General features: G+C 44.0%; 1 pseudogene; it reads left to right on the forward strand.

The window, feature by feature from the left end:
- The first annotated feature begins 302 nt into the window (after positions 1 to 302).
- LOC130852363 (40S ribosomal protein S15a-like) lies at positions 303 to 689 on the forward strand (annotated as a pseudogene).
- The last annotated feature ends 6,261 nt before the right edge of the window (positions 690 to 6,950 follow it).

Consider the following 6,950-nt stretch of genomic DNA (forward strand, 5'->3'; position numbering starts at 1 on the left):
ACAGGATATTTAATATAGTTCCCTGTGCTATACAATAGGACCTTGTTTACTCGTGGAGTTTTAATCTGTGACTTAGTTTATGAAAAAGAAATATGGTTGTAAATATATAATATTTATATATAACATAATATTTGTATATAACATTATATTTATATTGTAGGTATGACTTAAAGGTATACAGATCATTATCCAAGCTGGTGATAATCCCTGATTATTAAATTATTATTTCTTGCTATGACACTTGGTCCAGGCTATCGTTAATGAAAAAGTGTAGCTTTCTGCCATCTTTCCTTGTTGCCATCATGGTGCCCATGAAGGTCCTGGCGGATGCTCTTGGCAGCATCAACAATGCTGAAAAGAGAGGCAAATCCCAGGTTCTTATTAGGGCATCCTCCAAAGTCATGGTCCAGTTTCTAACTGTGATGATGACGTAAGGTTACATTGGTGAATTTGAAATCATTGATCACAGAGCTGGGGAAATTGTTGTGAGCCTCACTGGTAGGCTAAGCAAGTGTGGAGTGATCAGCCCCAGATTTCATATGCAGCTCAAAGATCTAGAAAAATGGCAGAATAACCTGCTCCCATCCCACCAGTTTGGTTTCATTATACTGACAACCTCAGCTGGCATCATGGACCATGAAACAAGATGAAAACACACAGGAGGGAAAATCCTGGGATTCTTTTTCTAGGGATGTAACAGTCTGTGCAAATAAAATGCCTCAATGGACACACACACACACACACACACACACAGCGTAACATGGGGAGATCAACTCTGATTGGTGATGACCTAGATGAGTGGGATAGGGAGGGTGAGAGGGAAGTTCAAGAGGAAGGGGATGAGGGGATATATGTATAAATACAGCTGATTCACTTTGTTGTGCAGTGGAAGCTGGCACGACAGTGTAAAGCAATTATACTCCAATAAAGATCGGGGAAAAAAAAAGTATAATATATAAGCCCTTTAAAATTGGGACTGCTACATTGCAAGTTCTTTGAATCTCCCTAAGACCCAACCTCTTGCTCTCCACCTTTATATATATATATATATATATATCAGAATCTAGTCTACATCCCGGCAGTATAAGTACTCACTTGGGGTCTGGTTATCTTTCTTTACTTTGGTCTTCTTACCACCTCCACTTATTCAGTATGCTCGTTATTCTCTTCAGGTGTTGCTCTCTTTGTCAATATCCTGCATTAATCCTCTTAAATCTTTCTGATATTCCATTGTAATCAGCTTTGCTCACTTTACCAGCTTTTGTTATCACAGGCTTCCTGAAATTCCCCTATACGCCAGTCTCTTGCTGGGTAGGACAAAATTGAGAACATAAGCATTTGATAGCCATCGCCTGAGCACACTTTGTGGATGTCAGGCAATAGCGTAGCTTCTGGGGATAAGATACAGTCTCTGCCCTCAGAGAGTTAAAATCCAGACAGATTAAGCATCCCGGTATAAGCTTCCAGGACCTCCTGTCTCCCTGCTGGGAAGGGAGAGGGCCGCTGTGAATGATAGTTTTGGGTGCTACCCGCCCTGCCATGTTTACCTTCCACATGTGCCCCGGAGCACTGCATGGTGCTGAGTAAATACGCCGTTCCCCAGCCTCACTTTACAGAGGGCCAGGCAGACGGGCAGAGATGGTGACCACTTTATAAAAAGTTCACTTCAAAAATGAATCACTCCGAGAACATTCCAATTTTCCTACCAGAGTGTCCCACTCCTTTTTGACTCCTGTGACGTGTGTCCATACTTACAGAAAGATTGCTTTGGACTTTTTTTTAACTTTTTTATTATCAAAGTCTATACTTTTCAGATTTCCTTAGTTTTTTTTAAAAATCAGTTATCTATTTTATGCATATTAGTGTCTATATGTCAATCCCAATCTCCCACTTCATCCCACCCCACTCCTTTCTCTCCCCGCTTGGTGTCCATACATTTGTTCTCTACATCTGTGTCTATTTCTGCCTTGCAAACCAGTTCATCTGTACCATTTTTCTAGATTCCACATATATGCGTTAATATATGATATTTGTTTCTTTTTCTGACTTCGCTCTGTATGACAGTCCCTAGGTCCATCCATGTCTCTACAAATGACCCAATTTCATTCCTTTTTGTGGCTGAGTAATATTTCATTGTATACATGTACCACATCTTCTTTATCCATTCCTCTGTCGATGGACATTTAGGTTGCTTCCATGACCTGGCTATTGTAAATAGTGCTGCAATGGACATTGGGGTGCATGTGTCTTTTTGAATTATGGTTTTCTTTGGGTATATGGCTGGTAGTGGGATTGCTGGGTCATGTGGTAATTCTGTTTTCAGTTTTTTTAAGGAACTGTGCTGCATCATGGCTGTATCAATTTGCATTGCCACCAGTAGTACAAGAGGGTTCTCTTTTCTCCACACCTTCTCCAGCACTTATTGTTTGTAGATTTTCTGATGATACCCATTCTCACCAGTGTTGGACTTTCTTTAATCAGCAAATCAGTCAGTCTACAAAAGCTTACTGAGCAGAGGTTGTTATGTGCCAGATTCTGAGGACCAAGCCTTGCCCTCAGGAGTTTGCAATCCATCGGGGAGAGAAGAGATGGGGGGTCTGTTACATCAAAACTGAGCTCATTTCTCTTAGGCTTGGTCTGATTGACTTCATGTCATGTAAGTTTTATAGATTGCTGGTTTAGTTCACTCTGTGGAAGCAAACTTGGAACTCAGAACTTCTAAGCCTGCAGGGTGTGATGAGACCCCTTAAAGTGGCTCACTCTGCACCAGTAACAATGGCTTCTCTGCTCTACTGTTGATTTTACTGGTTTTGTGTGGCTTACTTTTCAGTAGAGAGATGGTGGTAAACTTAACTGCCCTGAATTGAATCACAGGTCTTTTGCCAAATTCTTCTGCAAGATAGACTGTCTCCCATTCATTGTGTACGCCTGTGAAACTCATAAAGGTGGATGTGATCCACAATGTGACTAAGAACTTTTCCAGAGAGATTTTAATTTGATTTCTGGGAAAACAAATGGTAAACAAAAGCCTGGGATGCAGCCTTCAAAGTTTTGAAAAGCCAATATCCCAGCACAGTGAGGTTTGAGCCATGTGAGAGTCCACTCCTGGCCTCGCCCTCATATAGCTGACACTTTGCTCCAACTCATTGAGATCATGACGCATCCCTCCATCCTCATTCAGGACCCTATGCTAACGTGTGCTGGAAACAAGGACTTTCTTCAAATTAGTCTCTCTCATTCTAACACCGTGACTTCCAGAGGGAATGAATGCCATTCTGGCCAGGTGGTGTTCTGATGGATTTGGGGTCTCTCTTATTCCAGTTCTTTTAGCCACCCCTCTACAACCTGGGGAAAAAGGACACCCCTGTTCCTGACTACCTGTACCTGCTACTCTCTGATGCTTGAGGAACGATGGTGGTCTGGGCTGATGAGGGTGCCCACTCAGGTTAATTTTATGTGTCTACTTGTCTGGGTTGTAGTGCCCAGATATTTGGTCAAACGTTACTCTGGGTGTGTCTCTGAGGGTGTTTTGCATGAGATTAACATGTAAATGGATGGACTTTGAGTGAAACAGGTTGCTGTCCCCATAATGTGGGTGGGCCTCACCTAATCAGTTAAAGGCCTGAATAGACCAAAAGATTCACTTCCCCAAAGCAAGAAGAAATTCTTCCAGCAGACAGCCTTTGGACTTGAACTGCAACACTGATTCTTCCTTGGGTCTCCAGTGTGTGAACCCACCCTTCAGATTTTGGTCTTGCAGCCTCCATAATTGTGTAAGCAAATTCCATAAAATACATCTCTCTCCATCTGTCTCTGTCACTCACTCTTCCATGTTCATGCTACCTATCTACACAGACACACACACGTGCGTGCAGTACATTCTAGTGATTCTGTTCTCTGGAGAACTCTGACTGATATGCTTAGGCAGTAGGTATCTGGGCTACCAAGTGTCCTCACAGGGAGTCCTTTGGCCCCAAAACTTTGTGATGCCATGGCTCTGAGTGATGGCTTATGTATCATGGCCCCTCCCTAAGATGAAGAGGCAGTCTTGAAATTTGGAGGGTGTAAAAGAATATGGATGAAGAATTATTCTACATGACAACCTAGGGAGGCTGAGCCCATGTACCCTGCCTGGGCCCTGGCAATACCCCAGCTGACCCCTGGGTCCATTCAAAACATCAAATGTGATGCAGCCAAACTCTGAGTGGCCTTATATCTGCCATGACATTACATTATGCCACCAATGAGTGGACAAGTCCATGGGTTGATTGACTGAGTTAGAAGAATTTGGACCACTGTTGGAACCCTTTCTCGTCTTGATCAAACTGAACAATCAACATCAGGAACTTTAAAATGAAATGTTACCTACTTGACAAAGAAGAATGTGATGGCAACAATAAACTATCTACGAGCTGTTCTTCTACCCAAGCTCACAAGGAGGATATTTTCATGGGTGGGGATGTATGTGCCTGGCAAAGGTTAATAATCTCCTTGTATCCTGGCTTGACTGGTGCTAGGATTACATTTTTCCCTTGCTTTCCCTATGGAGATAACCTCCAGAAGAAGGTGACCCTTAAATGACATGTTTCCTGCAGTCGTCCCATTTTCCAAAGAGCTCTGCTTTCTTAGTGTGTTCCACTCCTTCTCCTGCCCTTGCCCTCACGTTGTGTGTGTGTTTTTAAAAATATATATTTATTTAGGCTGTGCCAGGTCTTAGTTGTGGCATGCGGGATCTAGTTCCCCGACCAGGGATTGAACCTGGGCCCCCACATTGGGAGCACGGAGCCTTACCCTTGGACCACCAGGTAAGTCTTTCCCTCCCCATTGTTATCAGAGTTGAGCTTTGTTTCTGCTGGTGTTCTGATAGCAAGTGTGTACAAGCCATGGACCTATTTACTCAATCAAGTCCAATCAGAAGAGCAGTGATTCAGATCCTCTTGGTGTCACCTTATTTACCTTAATGAGTTAAATATGTAGGGATAAGAGCTGTATCTGGCTAGCTCAAGCTGACTAGAAGAAGGTTCTCTCTGATATATTTTAAAACATTATCGACATCTAACTTTAAACATGTCCACTCTAACTTTCACTTCTCTTCCAAGAAGGATAATCAAAATAATCTTGGGGAAAGGCTTGAGCACAGACTAAAATGTATTCTTCTTTTGCCTGTAGCACCTCGAGGGAAGTCATCTCAAACAGAATGTGACGTCCTTGCCTGTTAGGCCCACACTGAAGGTGTGTTCATCTTCCACTCATCACTGGATCACTAGCTGCCATCCTGTTTGTCAGGAAGGCCTTTTGCTTCCACAAATGACCTAAGCCTGTAACATTCCCACAGGTTACCTGGCCCCAAATATCTCCCAGTTTAGCTGACCACATAACATCAGAATTCAGTCCTCATTTTGTATCTCAATTTTGTAGAGCATTGTTTAAGAATAGTACAGGGCTTCCCTGGTGGCACAGTGGTTGGGAATCCGCCTGCCAATGCAGGGGACACGGGTTCAAGCCCTGGGCCGAGAAGATCCCACGTGCCGCAGAGCAACTAAGCCCATGCGCCTAGAGTCTGTGCTCCACAACAAGAGAAGCCACTGCAATGAGTAGCCCCTGCTCACGGCAACTAGAGGAAGCCCGTGTGCAGCAACGAAGACCCAGTGCAGCCAGTAAATAAATAATAAATTTATATAAAAATTTAAAAAGTAGTTCACTACCCTGGCTATACCTTAGCATCTCTTGAGTTTGAAAAAAATGTGTGTCAAGCCTCCACCCCTGAATATTCTGATTCAGTACATCAAGGATGAGGCCCAATGATCTGTAGTCTTAACTTCACAGGCGATTCTGTTGTCAGACCAAACAGCCGACTGTCCTAGACCCTCTGGTTCCATCTGCCCACTGTACACAGGCCATCAGCCATATGGAATGCATCGATCGATACTCCAGTGGGAACTCCAGAGTAGCACCTCTTACTCAAAAAGACACATGCTCTTTGTATTCACAACAGAATTCAGTTGTAATGACTCACAGTGGCTCACTGGCCAGAACCCTCCCTTTGGTATCCATCATTGTTCCACTGCTGCTGGTCCCCTGCCATCCCTGGCACCACTATTACCCTAACAGCTGGTCAGCATTAAGGAAGCTGTCACCATACACATATAAGGACTTTTATAACTAGTGCTGGGCCCTGGAGGGGAAGGAGTCAGGGGGGATTTGTGAGTCTGGGCTGGCCTCCAGACACAATGTATGTTGTGCTCAAGCCAACTGCTGGAAGACCACAACTTCTGGGTCTCCAAGAAAACAAGAGATGTTATTTTCAAGGTCTTCACACCTCCATGCATTCTGCTAATGCTCGTCTAGCTCACCAAGACCGAAGACTCCCTTCTCCACCTCAGATCCCTAAGCGTGTGTTAGAAGAGGTCGTGGGCATCCAATGGCATTAAAATTGGCCACTAGGAAGTGCCTGGGTCAGAGAGGTAGGCACCAGAACTCTTATTCCACCTCAGAAATGTTTTAGAGAACATTAGGGTTGGCCCCAGGTACACTTTCGTAGGGAAGCTCCATCCCTCCCTTTTTGGTGGGAAAGAGTCAGAGCTGGTGAGACGTAGTGTCTACATTTAATAGGCTCTTTGATGATTCAACTCGCTGAAACCCATGGGTGCAATTGCTTTCAATAACAGCTACTGCAACTGTTGTCTTTGATGTGGAGAATGTTCCCAGACTCTGCGCCCATCCTCGGTTTCACTTACCCTGGCTTCCTTGGCTTCTAGTCAGGGGTCACCCTCATACCTATATTTTCTCTCCATCTCCTCTCTTTAATTCTAGCCTCTTTGAATTTCTGACTGGATGTTCTGCAGGTTTGATTTAAATTCCTCTCAAAGATGCTGGTTCTTGGGTCTCTTGTGGTCAAGGGACCTTTTCCCCAACACCCTCCCCAGGTGTGGGGGATGAAACATCACAAC

The sequence above is a fragment of the Hippopotamus amphibius genome, chromosome 4 (genome assembly GCF_030028045.1).
Source record: "Hippopotamus amphibius kiboko isolate mHipAmp2 chromosome 4, mHipAmp2.hap2, whole genome shotgun sequence".
NCBI classification, from domain to species: Eukaryota; Metazoa; Chordata; class Mammalia; order Artiodactyla; family Hippopotamidae; genus Hippopotamus; species Hippopotamus amphibius.